The following is a 12,619-nucleotide window of genomic DNA, read 5'->3' as shown; positions in this document are numbered from 1 at the left end:
TAAATATCACACAAAATATCCTTTCCAGCCACAACAGGATAAAGTTAGAAACCAAGAACAGAAGTAAAACTGGAAAATTCACAAATTTGTGGAAATTACACTACACACTCTTCAGCAACCAATGGAGTAAAAAAAGAACTCACAAGAGACATTAGAAAATACTTAGACATGAATGAAAATGAAAATACAACATGCCAAGACTGACGGGAGGCAGGGAAAGCAGTGCTAAGGGGAAAATACATAGCTATAAATGCTTGCATTAAAAAAAGAAAAAAGAAAAAGCTCAAATCAGCAACCTAAGCTTACAACTTAAGCAACTAGAAAAAGAACTAAACCCAAGATAGCAGAAGGAAGGAAATAATAAAGATTAGAGCAGAGATAAAGGAAATACAGAACAGAAAAACCATAGAGGAAAATCAATGAAACCAGAAGTTTCTTGAAAAGATTGTTCCTTAAAAGATCAACAAAGTGACAAATCTTTAGTTTAGATAGACTAAGAAAAAAAGAAAAGTCTCAAATTATTAAAATCATTCACTAAAATTAAAGTGGAGTCCTTACTACAAATTCTAAAGAAATAAAAAGGATTATAAAAGAGTTTGGGGCACCTGCGTGGCTCAGTCAGTTGAGTGTTGGACTCTTGGTTTCAGCCCAAGTTGTGATTTCAGGGTCTTGAAATACAGCTCCACAGTGGGCTCTGTGCTTAGGGCAGAGACTGCCTGTCCCTCTCCCTCCCCTTTTGCCCCTCCCCCCAATCTAAACATGCATAATTGCACACTCTCTCTCTCAAATCAATAAAAATTTTTTTAAAAAAGGGGTCTATGAACAGCTATACATTAACAAACAGGATAACCTAGAGGAAATGGACAAATTCCTAGAAACACAAAACCTACGAAGAATAAATCATGAAAACATAGATCTGAATAGACCTATAGCTAGTAAGGAGATTAAATCAGCAATCAAAAATCTCCAAACAAAGGACCTGATGGTTTCGCTAGTGAACTCTGCCAAACATTTAAAGAACTAAAGCAGTCCTTCTCAAACTTTCCTAAAACATTGAAGAGGAGAAAACATTTCTTAATTCATTCTATGAGGTCAGCATCATCCTGATGTCAAAGTCAGACAAAGACACTACAAAAGAGACAAAAAGCCCAGAAATAAACCCTCACATATATTTCACATATATGCAAATCAGAAGTATAATGAGATACTACTTCACATCCAATAGAATGGCTAGTATGAGAGAAAGAGGAAAGGGAAAAGAAGGGGAAAGGAGGGCAGGGAAAGGGGAAGGGAAGGGAAGGGCAGGGAAGGGTAGGGCAGGGCAGGGCAGGGAGGGCAGGGCAGGGCAGAAAGACAATAACAAGTTCTGGTGAGGCTGTGGAGAAATTGGAATACTTGTACACTACTAGTACTAATTTAAAACGATAACTGTTGCTACAGAAAACATAATGGTGATTCCTCAAAAATTAAAAATAGTTACCATATTACCCAGCAATTTACTTCCGAGTCTATACCCAAAAGAAGTGAAGGCAAGCAGCACTACTAAACCAATGCTAAAATACAAAAGCCACTCAAGTGTCCACTGACAGACGAATGAATACAATGGAATATTATTCAGCTTCAAAAAGGAAAGAAATTTTCCCATATGCTGCCAACATAGACAAACCTTGAAGACATTAGCCTTCATTAGTTCATTAGGGAAATGAACTAGTCACACAAAGACAATGATCCCATATACAAGGTACTTTAAGTAGTACTTAAAGTAGTCAGAATCGTAGAGACAGAAAGTAGAATGGTGGATGCCACAGGGCTGGGGGCAAAGGAGAATGTGGAGTATTAGAAGGTCGAGGGACTATATAAAGTATCCTCCAAAATTAAAAGGCATTTTGAGACCAAAATACAAAGTAGGCAATGCCATACATTTTACAGAGTTTTACTCAGGTTAACGAATTGAGGGGGAGGATCAAGCGAATGATGATCCAGACCTACACAGTTATTTCCCAAAAAGTCTGGCCCTTAGCTACAGGTTTTATAGAGCAAGGGGACACAGGGGGCACTGTAGGGAGCTCTAATGTAGATGTGCATTCACCTAATTGACACATCTCATGATGTTATCTGTGCATCAGGAAGAGGAAAGACTATGTTATTTGAACAAATTTACAGAGAGTCAGAGCCAAAGCAATCCTCCCCACATTCCAACCCTGCTGGGCATTTCTAAGGCATTTATCCTAATCTCCAAGGGGCCTAGAACATGTAGCCCCAAGAGAGGTCACAGAGAGGACATAAACAAGACGAAGGGCCAATGATGGAGTCAGTATTGTCATCACTCCTATAAGGAGTTATTGTTGAGTAAGCATAAAGCAGTTTTACAAGATGAAAAGAGTTACAGAGATGGATGGTGCTGATGGTTCCACATTATGAATGTATATAATGTCAACTGTACACCTAAAATGGTTAAGATGGTAAAATTTATGCTTAATCCATTTTACCACAATAAAAAGAATGAGGAAACATTGAGGTGTAATGGATGGAATAAATGGGCCACCACGAAGTAAGAGAAGAATCTACATGTCATGATTAAGGGGGAAACATTATAAAGAAGGAAGGGGGGAAGGAAATAAGAAAGGAAGGAAAGTAGATAGGGAGAGAGAGCAAAAGGGAGGGAGGGATTCACACACATACACATATATATATACACACAGAAACACACTTTGAACTTTGGCCCAAAGCACCAGGTACTATAGCATAGCGAATGCCCCCTGGGGATATCAATTAATGTCATATTCTGACATCAAAGATATAATTTCCAACTTGGTTTAAAGTAACCAAAATTGGACTAAATCAGGAGTAATCAACTGGAAAAAAAAAAAAAAAAAAACCAGGAAAAGCCCCCGCAGATCTGAAAGATCCAGACAATGTTCCACTGTCACTCCCTGTTAGGATATCAAACTGAATTTGGAAGAGTTCAGTATGAGTTCCATTTGCTGAAGTTAGGTCTCAGGATACACACATAGCATGGTTGCTCCTGGAGCCGCTGACTTGATAGATGCTATGGGCAAGTACTAGTGCCATTTGCTGAAAAAAAAGCACATATTCCACAGTAGCTACTTAAAATCAACATTTTCACAGCTTCAAATGGTAATAGAAGTAAAAGATTCTAATTTCAAACTCACTCCAAGCTGCCAATTTAAAAATGTATGTTCTTATAAACTTCTACAAGCCTTAGAGTTAAGTAATGTGTTACTAACACCTGCGACTGCCTGTTCCCTGAAGCCTGTGTCACTTCAGCTGACATAACAACTCGTCCTCCTTGGAGGAATTCAGTCCCCTTGTCACACAGTCCTGGTCAAGCAGGTGAAAATACTTGTCATGGGCGATTCTCTTAGTGTAATAAGATGTCTCTAAGCTCTTTAGAATCTGTAGACAGATTCTACTTGGCAGCCACCTCCCTCTTTTGCTACTCCTGGTGCGGACTGTGTGCTCTCTTAGTGGGGACCTGGTACCCCTTTTGTGAAGCAGCAACTGGGGAGACTCCGGTGCCCACCGTGGCCAACAAAAAGCCAAAGGAAGGAGTCAAGACTGAGAACAATGATCCCACTTACTTGAAGGTGGTGGGGCAGGATGGTCCTGTGATGCCGTCTAAGACCAAGTGGATATACCATTTAGTCAACTAACGAAAACCCAGTGTGAGGACAGGGTTTGCCAATGGGGCAGATCCGTCTGCCAACGGATGGGCAGCCAATCAATGCAACAGACACACCTGTGCAGCTGGAAGTGGAGGATGAATTCGACTGATGTGTTCCAACAGCAGACAGGAAGTGTTTACTAAAAAGGGAATCTGCTGCTTGACCCCAGAACTCTGTTCCCCCAGACCAAGAAGGCAGTCTCAGGAGAAAGCCACAGTTTGGTTCCCCCACAGCTTGACTACTACAGTGTCGTTTTCTCTGTTCTTTCGTTTTCCCCATTCCTTTATCGTACATAAAGTAACTGTGTATGTGCACAAGCATATTGCATTTTTTTGAAGATTTTGTTTATTCATTTGAGAGAAAGAGAGAGCAAGAGCTGGGAAAAAGGGGTAGAGGGAGAGAGACAGCAGATGTCCTGCTGAGCAGGGCGCCCAGTGTGGAGCTTGATCCTAGGATCCCAGGATCATGACCTGAACTGAAGGCAGACACTTAACTGACTAAGCTACCCAGCTGCCCCTTAGATAGCATTTTTAAAAACTAAATGGCCAGTGGTATGTTTTGATCAACATCAGATGGAGATGGGATAGGGAAAATACTGGTTCTGGGAAAATACCCTCTTTCTCCATTGGTGGCATGCTCATTCAGTTCTCATTTTTATATTCCAGTAAGTTATTTTTGCTCTCACTGTTTAACAAAAAAGAAAAACTTAAAAATCCTTGCATTCCTTATTCTACTGGAGAATTTTAACGTTTTTCATTTATCATGGTAAAACCAAGAACGATTTTATCACTTTTTTGTATACAGCTATTACCTGTAGAGCAATTTGTCTTTAAACAGGGATAAATTACTCGAAAAGAAATGAATCCTAGATAGTTTTCCCTTCAAGTCAACTTAAAATGTCTTGAAACTTAAACTCCTTGTTTAAAAAAAAAAATAAATTTGGGGGTGTGTGCAGGCTCCGTTGGTTAGGCTTCCAGCTCTTGACTGTGGCTCAGACACTGATCTCAGGGTCATGAGATTGCGAGAAGCCTGCTTGAGATTCTCTCCCACCCCCTCCCTCTACCACTCCCTGCGCTCACACTCTCTCTCAAAAAATTTTTAAATTAAAATTTTTTAAAAATATTTTATTTATTTTTTGACAGACAGAGATCACAAGTAGGCAGAAAGGCAGAAAGAGAGAGCGGGGAAGCAGGCTCCCCGCTGAGCAGAGAGCCCGATGCAGAGCTCGATCCCAGGATCATGACCTGAACCGAAGGCAGAGGCTTCAACCCACGGAGCCACCCAGGCGCCCTAAATTAAAATTTTTTTAAATAAAAAAAATGTCTGTAGACACATGAAATCTGAGGATAGGCTGAAAAAAAAAAAAAAAAGAAATGGACTAGGTTTTTACCTCAAAAGTCCCAGTGATACTGCTTTTCAAACTACAAAATTCACTGGACTCTAAGGATCCATGCTTTGTAAATTATCATGGATAAATATTTGTGGATATCACTATAACCAACAGCATTAACAAAATAAGTATACCCCAAACTTCAATTACAGACAACTTCAGAAATAATGTGGGCTTGGTTTCAGACCACCACTGCAATAAATATCAAAATAAAGCGAGTCAAGTGACTCGGCTTCCCAGTGCATAAAAAAGTTATATTTACGCTAGACTAGTCTATTAAGTGTGCAATAGTATTATGACCAAAAACAAAAAATACTTTATTGCTAGAAAAGGCTAACCATCATCTGAGGTATCAACAAGTTGTAATCACCGATGCAGGTCACCATTAAGAAATATAGTAAAGAAAAAGTTTGAAATATTGCAAGAATAAACAGAATGGGACACAGAGACATGAAGTGAGCAAATGCTGTTGGAAAAATGGTGCCAAGAGACTTGCCTCATGATGCAGGGTTAGCACAAACCTTCAATTTGTAAACAAACAAAGAAAAAAAGTAGTTTTCTGCAAAGTGCAATAAAGCAAAGCACAATGTAACAAGGTGTGCCTGTCCTCCTGGCCCTTATTTTTCTGTGATAGGTTTCAGATCATTAATATCTGTAAGGAAAACAAATGGACTGAATTTACATTATTGAAGAAAAAATGGTCCTTCAATTCAAATATTTTAAAACCCCATAGTTGCTGATTTATTAACATTTCAACTATTAAAAGTTACCCCTTTTTCTCACCTATCCCTTTAAATAAAAACAAAATTCATGACGGATTATATAGATTTCCTCAGAGATTCTGCACAACTTTTGCTTACCAATCAATATCCTCATCACAAACTGGGGCATCTGCAGAATATTTAATGAGGTCATCTAATTGAAAATCATAAAGAATCCTAGCAGAAAATTTAGCAGGAGAGTACTTGCTGTCTCTTTTCCTTTGGGTACTTTAATGACTGACCTTTTAGGTAAAGAAATCTTTCCAATGGAAAACAAGAACTTCTCTGGCATGTTTTTGTTCACATTGCACAATGTCCTACTTTACTATATTTCAGATCCTCTAGGAAATTAGTACATGCCGTGATTGTCATTTCCTATAACCAAGATATTTGTGCACCTGGATGAGCCAAAAGCAGAGACTGCAGATCTTAGAAGCTCAGATATACCAATCTTCTTATAATACTAGCTTTCAGTGGAATTGGGGAAGATAGCTTGAATAAAAAGAAAATTGGTTGCAAAGGAGGAATTCTGCTATAAATAGGCAGAATTTTCTATTTTTCTGGCAGCCACGGGATCTAATAATATTTTTTTTTAAATCTATGAGCTGAGAAGGATTTCTCCTATGAATTATACTAGGCAATCACTCTCAGTTTGCCCCCAGCCACAGTGAGCACAATGGATTTAGTAATAGAGTTTTTCAAATGGTAATAGATTTCAGAAGTCCCCAAAAGTGGGCAATGATCGCTACTACTATGCAGTGTATCCTACATTGTTTCAACTGCAGCAAAGAAAATGAAATTGATTTTGCTATTTAATGATCAGGTTTCCTCCTCAACTGCGTGATTTCAATTCAAGATTAACACAGTACCTTTCATTTACATCACATCCCAAATTCTCTCTTGAGTACAGGAATTGAATAATATAGGCAAGACATTTACTTTCTCGCTCAATGAGAAATTAATGCCAATATTTTCCAATCTTTTAAGATTATTCAACCTTCATTTCACAGCAAATACTTATTGAAACTAATGTATTTCAGGTACTTCAATCAATTCTTCCATCATCCAAAGAACATAAGCACTGTAACTTAAAAATTTTCAAGTACTCTTAATCACATGATTTTCAAAGAGGTAGTTGTTTTTATCATTATGTTTTAGGTTTTCAAGTTCTAGATGAGGAAAACTCAGCCATTTTATTTTATTTTATTTTTTTAAAGATTTTATTTATTTATTTGACAGAGAGATCACAAGCAGGCAGAGAGGCAGGCAGAGAGAGAGGAGGAAGCAGGCTCCCTGCTGAGCAGAGAGCCCAATGCGGGGCTCGATCCCAGGACTCCGAGATCATGACCTGAGCCGAAGGCAGCGGCTTAACCCACTGAGCCACCCAGGCGCCCCAAACTCAGCCATTTTAAAAGAGTTTAACAACTATACCATAATTGTCAGAGATTCTAACTACCTTCAGTTTTAAACTAGTCTAATGCAGACCAAAGATATGCTGTTGGTTTAGGAGTGATCACATATGTAACTAGCAACACAGGAAAACAGTCATTTTCAGCATTTTTTAAACATAAAAAAAACCATTATTTCAGTTCAGTCACAACCATAAATCTCTCTTTTGACCATATTTATTATTAAGGAAGAAAAGTCCTACAGCTTCTGTTCTTTGGTATCTTTAATTCCAACTTTGAGAAGACCCAGTAACTGCCCCTTATCACATCTCTTCCTTAAACACTGATTGCTGGGTGGAATATAATGAGTTAAATGGTCCTTTAAACTTATCCTTTTTTAAAACTCTTAATTCAAAAAGCATATGGAGACTATATGCTTTAAGATGTCAAGGACCACAGTTTAGGATAGCAGAATGGTAGAGCTGTAGTCTATAAATTCTATCTTAAAATCCCTCTCTTTTCCTCATCATTGATAGTTTCTCCTCAATGTGCTTTCAGCACCTCTAAAATATTGTCCCTCCTATGTGCTTCTCTGGTGTTAGCAGGCCCACAGGGAGCTAAACTTCAACCATTCCCAGCAGCACCTAGGGAGGACAAAACTGTACAAAGTGGTAATAGTTGGCACTTCTATTCCCTTCCTTCCCTACCAAGCCCCCTGCCAGCAGGACCCAGAAGGGAGCTAAACATCCACCCCCACCCTTGCAAAGAGGCAAGCCAAGGAAAAACATTAAATAGCAAAATTCATTCAATATGAAGTTTCCAAGAGTACTTATAAGATTTTTTTCATTACAAAAAAACTCTTTCCACAAACTTTTTCTCCTAGAATTAGTAACTTGATCTTAGTATTTCCGTTTAACGCGCTCAATTTTCCTCAAGGTCTGGGGATCTTTAGTTGATCAGAGCTATCCTGAAGAAATTCTTCCTCTCATCCTCTCACTTCCATATTGGCCTTTATTTTAAATGTTTAAAGATAATTTAAAAAATCATTTCAAACTTACAGAAAAGTTCAAGAATAGTATAAAGAACCTTTTTTTCCAAACCATTTGAGGGTAAATTGTTGATACCGTGCCTGATCATCCCTGAAAACTCAGGTTTGTAATTCCTTTCATAAGGATATTTTCCCAAATAACCATGATACAATCATCAAAATCAACAAATAAACAATGATATCCTGTAATCTCTATGCCCTTTTCAAGTTTCACCTATCCCACTAATGTCTTTTGTAGCAGAAGATCAGATTTGGTATCATGGGTTATATTTAATTGTCACATTTCTTTTAGTCTCTTACTCTGGAAGAGTTAGTTTTTGAGTTTTTCCTTGACTTTCATGATCTTTAAAAATTTTGAAAGTTATAGGCTAGGTATTTTCTAGAAAGTCTCTCAATTTGGAATTCTCTGATGTTTCCTCAAGATTAGATTTATGTTACAGATTTTGGTAGAAGAATCCTAGAAATGATCTCCTGGTCCTCATAATGCCTCCTATCAGTAGTACATGATTTTACTTTGTTCCATTACTATTAACATTAGCTGTCATCACCTGAGTGGGGTTAGTATCTGCCAGGTTTATCGCTGTGAAGTTCCTCTTTCTTCCTTAGTCAACAATAGATATTTTGGGAGAAGATGCTTTGAGATTACACAAACAGCCCATTACTCATTAAAATTTCACCCATTAGTTTTAGCATCTACCAATATTTCATGGGTAACTGATTATACTACACTGGTTCCCAAATTGTGGTTTTCCCAATTCTGTTCTTCCTTTCCTTCTCTCCACTAATTTATTATGTCACTATAATTTGATAATGAGTATTATATGATGCTCAAACCGTTCAAAAGTTAGCCAGTGAGTGCTCCTTCAAGGTCGCTTCTGTATCCTTTATATATAACTCCTCTTTGAGCAATTCCTGACTTTCTGGTACAGGAAGATATATTCGGCATGGACAGAGCTAGAGAATATAAAGTGAAATAAGTCAGTCAAAGACAAACACTATATGATTTCACTCATGTGGAATTTAAGAAATAAAACAGATGAACAAAACTAAAAAGAGACCAAAAAAGAAAAGCTTAACTATAGAGAACAAACTGATGGTTACCAGAGGTGGTGGGGTGGGGGGTAAGGGAGAGGATGGGTGAAACAGGTGAAGGGGATGAAGAGTACTTACAGCCATGAGCACAGAGTAACATAGAGAACCGAATCACTGTAATCTACACTTGAAACTAATATGACACTGTACTTTAACTGTATTGGAATTAAGAAAGACACAAGAAATTTATTCTCTTTCAGTTTTAGGAGTCATAACCCTAAAATCAAGATCTCCGAAGGGCCACATTCTCTGAAGGCTCTCAGGGAGAACCATTCCTTTTCTCTTCCAGCTTCTGATGGCCATAGGCATTCCTTGGCTTATGGCTACATCACTCCAATCTCTGCCTCCGTCTTCTCTGTATCTGTACCTTCTGTGTTTTAGGAGGGATAGGTCATTGGATTTAGAGTCTACCAAGATAATCGAGGATGATCTCCTCTTAAGATTCTTAATTTAAATATATCTTCAAAGACTCTTGTTCCAAATAAGGTCACATTCATGGGTTCTGGAGGTTAGCATATGGGTATATTTGGGTGGGCACGGGGCGAGGGGGAGGGTGCCCAGGGAAAACATCACCATTCAATCTACAATGATCTTGACAGTTTAAAGGATTACTGGTCAGATAGTTTATAGAAGTGTGATTTGATTTCTCATGATTAGTCTGGGATAATGTGTTTGAGGGAGGAGAACCACTCAGGTGAAGTATTGTTTTATCCTATCATATCAAGGGTACAGACCATGAGCATGACTAATCACTACTGATGTTGATCTTGATAATCTGGCATGAGGCAGAGTTTGTGACATTTCTCCATGATATTGTACTCTTTAAAGAAAAGTCACTATCAAGAGTTCAACTTAAGAGGCAGAGAGTTATACTTCCTTGAGGATGGAGTATCTAAATAAATTATTTGAAATTTTTCTGCATGGGAGATTTGCCTATTCTCCTTCGGAATCAACATCAATCATTTGTTTATATCAGTAAAGACAAATGGATATTTCTTTATACTTTGGGTTTTAACCCAACACTACTTTATTTATTCTGCTTCTCAATGTGTTCCAGCTTTGAACATTGGGAGATCTTTCGGTTGGCCCTTCTGTCCCTTTGTTGCACTCCTGTTATTGCGTGCGTGCGTGCGTGTGTGTGTGTGTTTTACGTACTTTCTTAGTTTTTGGCACTACAAGATGATCCAGGCTCACCTTGTATATTTCCTGCCCAGCACAAGAATCAGTCACTCCTCTAAGAAGCTCTCATTCCTCTTACTGGATAATGGTATTAAAAATTAAATTCTGGGCACAATGTATGGTCATTGTTACTAGGATTTCATTGCTTCTAGGCCCTCTCAGCTAACAGAGCAATATAACTGTGTTTACTAACCTGTGTATATACACACATATCTATGAACATTTCTATATATAATCATCCATATCCGTATTAAGCTAAACATGCCTTCATACTAATTAATGTCTCCAAATCTAATCCATTAGCACATAGATCATATTAGCTTCTTCTCCCTGTTTACTTATAACTCCATTACAATAGTAGAAACATGTACAGTAGTTTCAAAATTGTTACCCTGAACCCCATGAACCCCCTGTATGAGAGTACAGTGTTTATATATATGTTCCTTTTCCCTTTTAGTCTTACAGATTGCACTGATTTCCAAAGTTACTTAGATCAGCACCTTATTCCTCCATCCATTTCAGTGACATTGTTTCATATATCTACAATACATTTACATTCTTTTGTCACATTTTACACCCCATCCTGGGATCCCTGATCATCTAAATGAAGTTTTAAAAATTTGTATACATTAATATCCACTCTTTCTGCTGTAAGGTTCCACAGGTTTTAACAAATAATTTAATGTCCTATATTCACCATTACAGTATTATCCAAAATACATTGTTATACAAAATACTGCCCCAAAAAAGCCCTGTGCTTCACCTCATCAACCCTCTCCCCAGCTCATTGCTCCCCTCGGCTCTTGGCAACTACTAATCCTTTCACTGACCCTTATTTTTGCCTTTTCCAGAATGTCATATAATGGGACTTGTACAGAATGTAGCATTTTCAGACAGAATTCTTTAGCTCAACAGTATGCATTAGATTCATCTATGTCTTTACAGTTTGATAGCTCTTTTCATCACCAAATAATATTCCATTTATGGATGTACTAAAGTTTATTCATTCACCTACTGAAGGATAGCTTGGCTGTTTTTGGTTTGGGGGTGGATTATGAACAAAGTTACTATAAACATTTGTGTGCAGGTTTGGTAGATATGAGTTTTCAAATTAGTTGCGTAAATACTTAGGAGTGCATTTGCTGGTTCGTATGGTGAAACTACACTTAGTTTTGTAAGAAACATCAAACTGTTTTCCAAGGTAGTTGTAGCATTTTGCATTCTCACCAGCAAAGAATGAAAAATAATGTTGCTCCACATCCTTGTCAGAATTTGTTTTTGTTTTAAATTTTAGCCATTCTAACAGGTATGTAATGGTATCTTCTTATTTTAATTTGAAATTCCCTCATGATCTATGATGTTGAATATCTTTTATATACTTATTTGCCACCTATACATCTTCTTAGATGAAATGTCTCTTCAAAGCTTTTGTTCATTTTTTCAATTGAGTTGACTTGTTTATCATTGAGATTTAAGAATTCTCTACATATTTTGGATACAAATCCTTTATCAGATGTGTTTTGCAAGTATTTTCTCCCCATCTGTGACTTGTCTTTTCAGTCTCTTAACAGTGTCTTGCATCGCGCAGAAGTTTTCAATTTTAACTAAGCCCAACTTATCCATTTCTTTTCTTCCCTGGATCACATTACTAATGTATTTTGTTTTATTTATTTATTTTTACTTTTTATTTTTAAAGAGGGGGAGGGGCCAAGGGAGAAGAGGAGAGAGAATCTTAAGCGGGCTCCACACCCAGCATGAAGCCTCATGTGGGACTCAATCTCACAGTCCTAAGATCATCACCTGAGCCAAAATCAACAGTTGGACACTTAACTGACTGAGCCACCTAGGCATTCTCTTACTAATGTATTTTAAAACTCATTGCCAAACCCACAAGTCATATCAATTTTCTATGTCTTCTTCAATAAGTATTATAGTTTTTCATGTTAATATCTGGTATATGATTATTTTGCATTAAACCTTATGATTTAACATAAGGTCTGTGCATAGGTTCACTTATTACATATGTTCCAGCACGAGTTATTGAAAAGACTATCTATCCTTTGTCCATTGAATTG

At 37.6% G+C, this 12,619-nt stretch overlaps 1 protein-coding gene and 1 pseudogene across 2 annotated transcripts in view; one reads left to right on the top strand and one right to left on the bottom strand.

Moving 5' to 3' along the window:
* The window catches only part of PEAK1 (pseudopodium enriched atypical kinase 1), a 291,481-nt gene that overhangs the window by 174,879 nt on the left and 103,983 nt on the right, over positions 1–12,619 (bottom strand). The gene's annotated exons all lie outside the window — the stretch shown is intronic.
* On the top strand, positions 3,396–3,829 carry LOC116872123 (annotated as a pseudogene).

The sequence above is a fragment of the Lontra canadensis genome, unplaced genomic scaffold (genome assembly GCF_010015895.1).
Source record: "Lontra canadensis isolate GAN:19392208 unplaced genomic scaffold, GSC_riverotter_1.0 scaffold28, whole genome shotgun sequence".
NCBI lineage: Eukaryota > Metazoa > Chordata > Mammalia > Carnivora > Mustelidae > Lontra > Lontra canadensis.
This window is presented reverse-complemented; position numbering and strand designations above follow the sequence as displayed.